Source organism: Rhincodon typus, chromosome 9 (assembly GCF_021869965.1).
Source record: "Rhincodon typus isolate 14 chromosome 9, sRhiTyp1.1, whole genome shotgun sequence".
Classification (NCBI taxonomy): domain Eukaryota; kingdom Metazoa; phylum Chordata; class Chondrichthyes; order Orectolobiformes; family Rhincodontidae; genus Rhincodon; species Rhincodon typus.
Genome location: NC_063340.1, coordinates 4256590 through 4263107, shown reverse-complemented (window position 1 = coordinate 4263107; position 6518 = coordinate 4256590). Strand labels below are relative to the sequence as shown.

The following is a 6518-nucleotide window of genomic DNA, read 5'->3' as shown; positions in this document are numbered from 1 at the left end:
CCACACTCCCCTCCAGCCCCACCACACCCGGCACTTTTCCCTGCAACCGCAGGAAGTGCTACACCTGCCCCCACACCTCCCCCCTCACCCCCATCCCAGGCTCCAAGGAGACCTTCCACATCAAGCAGATGTTCACCTGCACATCTGCTAATGTGGTATACTGCATCCGCTGTTCCCGATGTGGCCTCCTCTACATCGGGGAAACCAAGCGGAGGCTTGGGGACCGCTCTGCAGAACACCTACGCTCGGTTCGCACTAAACAACTGCACCTCCCAGTCGCGAACCATTTCAACTCCCACTCCCATTCCTTAGACGACATGTCCATCCCGGGCCTCCTGCAGTGCCACAACGATGCCACTCGAAGGTTGCCGGAACAGCACCTCATATTTTGCTCGGGAGCCCTGCAGCCCAATGGTCTCAATGTGGACTTCACAATCTTCAAAATATCCCTTCCCCCTACCGCATCCCAAAACCAAAAAAGGGTCTAAGCCCGAAACGTCAGCCTTCCTGCTCCTCTGATGCTGCTTGGCCTGCTGTGTTCATCCAGCTCTACACCTTGTTATCTCAGCTTGTCCACACCTCCCTAACCTGTTGTTCCTCCCACCTATCCACTCCTCCCACCTCAAGCCCCACCCCCATCTCCTACCCACCCTCTTGACCTGTCCGTCCTCACTGGACTGACCTATCCCCTCCCTAACTCCCTACCTACACTCACCTTTACTGGCTCCATCCCCACCTCTTTGACCTGTCTGTCTCCTCTCCATCTATCTTCTCCTTTATCCATCTTCTATCCACCTCCCCCTCTCTCCCTATTTATTTCAGAATCCCCTTCCCTTCCCCCATTTCCGAAGAAGGGTCTAGGCCCAAAACGTCAGCTTTCCTGCTCCTCTGATGCTGCTTGGCCTACTGTGTTCATCTCGCTCTACATCTTGTTATCTCGGATTCTCCAGCATCTGCAGTTCGTACTACCTCTTCAATGCCCACTTACCTGGAAGAGATGTAGCAGTGAGTAAAACACTAAAATATAACAAAGAACTGCAACACAGATGTAAATAAATTACACTACCTCAGCTTATCATCAGCAAACAACCTGTACAGATATGTGTTGGGAATTTTGAGATAAACTGTTTTGAATATTACTGATTCTGTTTACAAATAAAAACCGTGGAAAAGACTGTGTCAAAGTGGCTGCAAGCTCAGAGAGAGGATTGTGGATTTCAGACCAGGTCCGTACATGAGCCATGATAGAATACCATCCTTAATTTAATTATGTTTCGCTGTGGTCCCCTGGAGGAGATAACAATCTTTTATTATCCACTCATCGCGAGAATGTAAATTGAACAACGAACAGAACAAAAGCGAAGAACCACAGGTGGGAGAAGGGCTGCTTTTGAACTGTCAATGCCTTAATTGAAACATGACTTAGCTTTTCTGCTGAAGTCACAGGGTAACAGCATCCATCTTACCTTGCCAGCTAAAAACCACGCAAAAAAAGCAAGCATGCTGCTGACAGATATCCCATCTTGAGCTACGTGGAAGAAAATTCTCTCCAGAAATGGGGGAGATACTTTGCAACAGCTAGTGGAACATTGTACAGGAACTGGGCAACTACAATTGCAACATCTGACAAACCAGAAGCCAGCAATCCTTACCAGGAGCAAATTACTGCAGATGCTGGAATCTGAACTGAAAACAAAAAGTGCTGGAGATCACAGCGTGTCAGGCAGCATCTGTGGAGAGAGAGTAAGCTAATGTTAGCTTGCTTTCTGTCCATGCAAGCTGCCTGACATGCTGTGATCGCCAGCAATCTCTCGTCTCTCTTCCTCAAAATCAGTTGTACTGCTGTGTCTGCCTGTACAAGAAACAAAACAACAATTCAACTACTGAAACCACCACCGCTGCTACATCCTGACTTCATGTCTCCAATTCTTTCAATTTGGAAAAAAGGGCCTGCTATGTTAATGAACACAACTGACCGTCTACTTTATCTATGCCTCTTATCCATTGCTACTTTTAATCTTTGTATCTATATATTGACTAATAATTGTAGCACACTTTTATATCATTCAGCTGTAGTTGTGTAATAAACTAACCTATGATCTTGTTTAAAGTCAATGCTTCATTGCTAGTTATTTTTAAAATTGGAACACAAAAAGCAAGCTAAAAGGGGCTAAAATATATATAAGTATGTAAATTCACAGTTTACTGGCCACCCTATGGACACGCCTAGTGGTCATAACAATATCAATGAATATTTTTGTGGTCATGGCCCTTATCAAACTTGATGTGCTGCTGTAGTTGCTCAGTGGGTAGAATTTTCACCTTTTAATTAAGGCAATGTGTTTGGTTTCCATGCCAGGGGCTTGGCTTTATTGTGGACGTCAGGAAGAATCACAGCATCGTGAGTCAAAGCCATTTTTCAAAGCATGGAGATGGGAATAGGATGGTGTCTACCAACTCCCACAACCCTGTTATGAGCCCATCATTCGTATAAGTATGTCAGAGATGTTTGTGTTTCAATCCTATGAGTTAATTATTAAGCAGATCATGCAGATTTCTTACCTAATTGAGATCTATGCTCATCCACTTGAAGGGCTGAACCCAAATAGACATATCAAAAGGATTGATTTCAATAATAAACATTAAAATATTCCAGTAAACAGCACGGTTTCCTTGGGGTGACAGTAAGCTACAAAACATAATAAATTCTTGTGGCAAAAATAGAAACTGATGGAAAAGCTCAGCAGGTCTGGCAGCATCAGTGGATAGGGGTCAGGGTTATTGAGTCAGGTCGAGTGACCCTTTCTCAGGAAGACTGTGCTAGAAGGTTGAAATGAGAGGAGCTCAGAGCAGGGAGTTCTGCTGCTATATCATCATGGAGCTATTCCTGATAAAAACCACCTTAAAAAAACCTAGACATCTAGCCTGAATTTATATGAAAGACAGAAGAATCTGGACTAAAATAATATGCTCTGCAAAATCACAAGAATTTGGAAACCGAAAGAACTCAGAGTTAACATTTCGGGTCAAGTGACCCTTCCTCAGATCCTGCCAGACCTGCTGAGCTTTTCCAGCAATTTCTATTTTTGTTGCTGTTTTGCAGCACCTGCAGGTTCTTTCACCTGAAAGAAGTTCTCCTCTCCCTTCTGACACTGTCTTAAACACATTGACAGTCAACTCACAATGTGTCCCAGAGACCCATCTTTATATTCATTAAACCTTATCTCTAGTCAGATCACCTTGGAAATGGGGAAGCATCATGTTAGCACCATGAGCGGACTCATGGGCAATGGAGAATGATCACCCCATTTGTTTTCAAATGTGTTTCTCCTGCGAGCAAAACAGCAAAACTTATCTAATGAGGAAAGATTGAGCAGTTTGGGCCTGTACTGTTTCGAGTTTAGAACAATGAGAGATCTAATTGAGATAAATTACGTCTCTCAAAAGGTCACATATCTGCGAAATTCACTCAGAGTACAGTAGATAGAATCCCTACAGTGCAGAAAGAGGCCATTTGGCCCATCAATTCTGCACCGACCCTCCGACAGACATCCCACATAGACCCACCTTATTCCTGTAACCCTGCATTTCCCATGGCTAACCCAGCTAGCCTGCACATCCCTAGACAGTCCAGGCAACTTAGCATGGCCAACCCACCCTAACCTGCATATCTTTGGACTGTGGGAGGAAATTGGTGCACCCAGAGGAAATCCACGCAGACACGGGGAGAATGTGCAAACCCCACACAGACAGTCGCCCGAGGGTGGAATCGAACCCGGGTCCCTGGTGCTGTGAAGCAGCAGTGCTAACCACTGAATCACCATGCTGTTCTAGGACATTGAGTTAATGCCAGGGCATTGAGCAAATTCAAGGAGGAGAGAGACAGATTTTTAATTAGGAACAGGTTAAAAGGTTATGGAGAGGTTATGGAGGGGACAGGTAAGTGGAGTTGAGGCTGAGGTGGCATCAGCCATGATTGTATTGAATGTGGGAGCAGGCTCGAGGGGCTGAATGGCCTAATCCTGCTCTTAGTGCTTCTGCTAAAGTGTGAAAGGATATGGCTGCAAAAGGAGGGACAGCAGCAACATCAACATTTAAGCTGTACCATTGGATTCAGGAGCATCTTGAAAACTTTACAGTTCGCATGACAGGGTGGAGGGGGCTGGAGTTTGGATTTAGTGTGGGCCTGGTGCGCTTGGGAGAGGGCTCAACAATTTGGCTCTCATTTACATGCTGGCTCTCAATTGTGCTGTAGTCATTCAGGAATGAGCTTTCAGGAAGGGGCACCATGTCACCGTCTATCCACCCTCTGGTTCCCAATTTTCCGAATCTTGGATCGTGCCCATGCTGTGCCATTGCAGGAGTCAAAGTGGAGGTTAATTCCATTGGGTCCACACTATTTGGTGGGATTGGGCTTTACTCTTCACAGACTGTGAATATCACAACATCATCTCTAGTGGGATCTTCCCTCCATCACTCCCACATTTCCACCTTGCTGATTAACTATGATCAGATGGTTATTACACAGCTGGTATATGGTTCCAATTTTAATACATTTTTGCCATAGAAAGGGAAATAATGGCCTAGTGGTAATGTCAATGGACTGTTAATCTAGAGACCCAGGTAATGTTCTGGGGACCCGGGACCGAATCCCGCTACAGCAGATGGTAGAATTTGAATTCAATAAAAATCTGGATTTAAGAGACTAATGATGACCATGAATTTTTTGTTGATTGTTGGAAAAACCCATCTGCTTTACTAATGACATTCAGGGAAGGAAACTGCCCTCTTTACCCAACCTAGCCTACATGTGACTCCAGACCCACAGCAATGTGGTTGACTCTTAACTGCCCTCTGGGCAACTAGGGATGGGCAATAAATGCTGTCCTAGCCAGAGATGCCCCTCATCCTATGAATGAATGAATGAATGAATAAAAACACAAATGTGGGGGACTTCTTCCACGCACCTCGAGCTGTAACTTTGTGACCCATTCATCCACGTGGACACTTAACAGACAATGATAAACCCAGGTTTGCAATGTGCCTACCTCACAGACATTTTGGTGACCTGCTCTGGTCCTTATCAGCTCCTGTTGTGCTAATGTGACCCTGAATGGATCAGCAGTTCTGCCAGTATTCACGGCAACTGACAATTCTGGGATGTTGGACTGGCAGCTGCTGTTTGGGGGCGTCTTCGGACTATTTAAGAAGCAAGAAATTCTGTTTCTTCTTCCAGATATGTCTCCGTTGTTTTGTCCTGGAATTCCATAATCTTTCAGGACTTTCCTGCAACACAAACCAGATGGGAATAAATTGCTTTCATTGAACAGGTAGTTCAGCTATAATGCGTGTTTCATTAATGTGAATTGGCTGTAACACCATTGATCAATTGTGGACGCTGTTCGGATAACGCAAATTTTTTATAGCACAAGGTCACGAAAGAACGCAACTATCGCGTGATAGGAGAACTACCTGTATGCTGATTTTTACCTTTTCAAAAATGCTCAGGATTTGTTATTGGTATATTAATCTTTATGTATTTAATAATCAAACAGTGGACTAGAGTATAGGAGACTGAGGGGTGACCTAATAGAGGTCTATATAATCATTAGGGGCCTGGATAAAGTAGATAGCCAACAGCGTTTCTCCATCGTATAGGAGTCTAAAACCAGAGGGCGTAGGTTTAAGGTGAGAGGGGAAATATACAATAGGGCCCAGAGGGGCAATTTTTTCAAACAGAGGCTGGTGAGTATCTGGAATGAGCTGCAAGAGGTAGTGGTGGAGGCGAGTACAATTTTGTCATTTAAGAAACATCTAGACAGGAATGTGGATGGGATGGGTATAGGGGGATGGGACCAAACACAGGCAAATGGGACTAGTTTGATTGCGAAAACTGGGCAACATGGGCAAGTTGGACCGAAGGACTGTAGACCTCTATGATTCTCTGTCATTCTATGTAGAGAACTTGAGCAGAGAGATCTAGGCTGACAGCCATGGGCAGTACAGAGGGAGTGCTGCACTGTTGGAGGTGTTGTCTTTTGGATGGCACATTAAGCCGAGATCCTGCCTCTCCTCTCAGGGGGATGACAAAATGCCCTGACACTCTTTTGAAGACCAGGGGATTTCTTCCAATGGCCAATACCTTTGCCTCAAACAACATCTTCACCAAAAAGAGATAATCTAATCATTATCACGTGGATGTGGGAGCTGGCTGTGTACAAGTTGGCTGCCATGTTTTGATACATTACAACAGTGACTACAATCCAAAAGGTACTTTATAAGGCGGTAGGTTGATTTGAGATATCATGAACGACCAAATAGACTTTTGGGAGGGATTATCTTTCAGAAGTATGATATTTTACACTTCACAGCCATGATTTATTTGATTTTATAACATAAGTTGTTTTATCTTTGCTACAAAATTAGACTGATGTGGATAAACCTTCTGGTGTGAGGCTCATGCACATAGGCCACTGAACAACACAATTTCCCCATTTGAGACAGGGCTTACACACAGT

General features: G+C 44.6%; 1 protein-coding gene across 1 annotated transcript in view; it reads right to left on the bottom strand.

Annotated features, from left to right (window-relative positions):
- Positions 1-5240, bottom strand: part of LOC125484059 — a 63142-nt gene extending 57902 nt beyond the window's left edge. Inside the window, exon 1 of the mRNA XM_048601295.1 lies at positions 5049-5240. The gene's annotated coding sequence lies outside the window, so the exon portion shown is untranslated. The remainder of the gene's footprint in view (positions 1-5048) is intronic.
- Positions 5241-6518: the final 1278 nt, after the last annotated feature.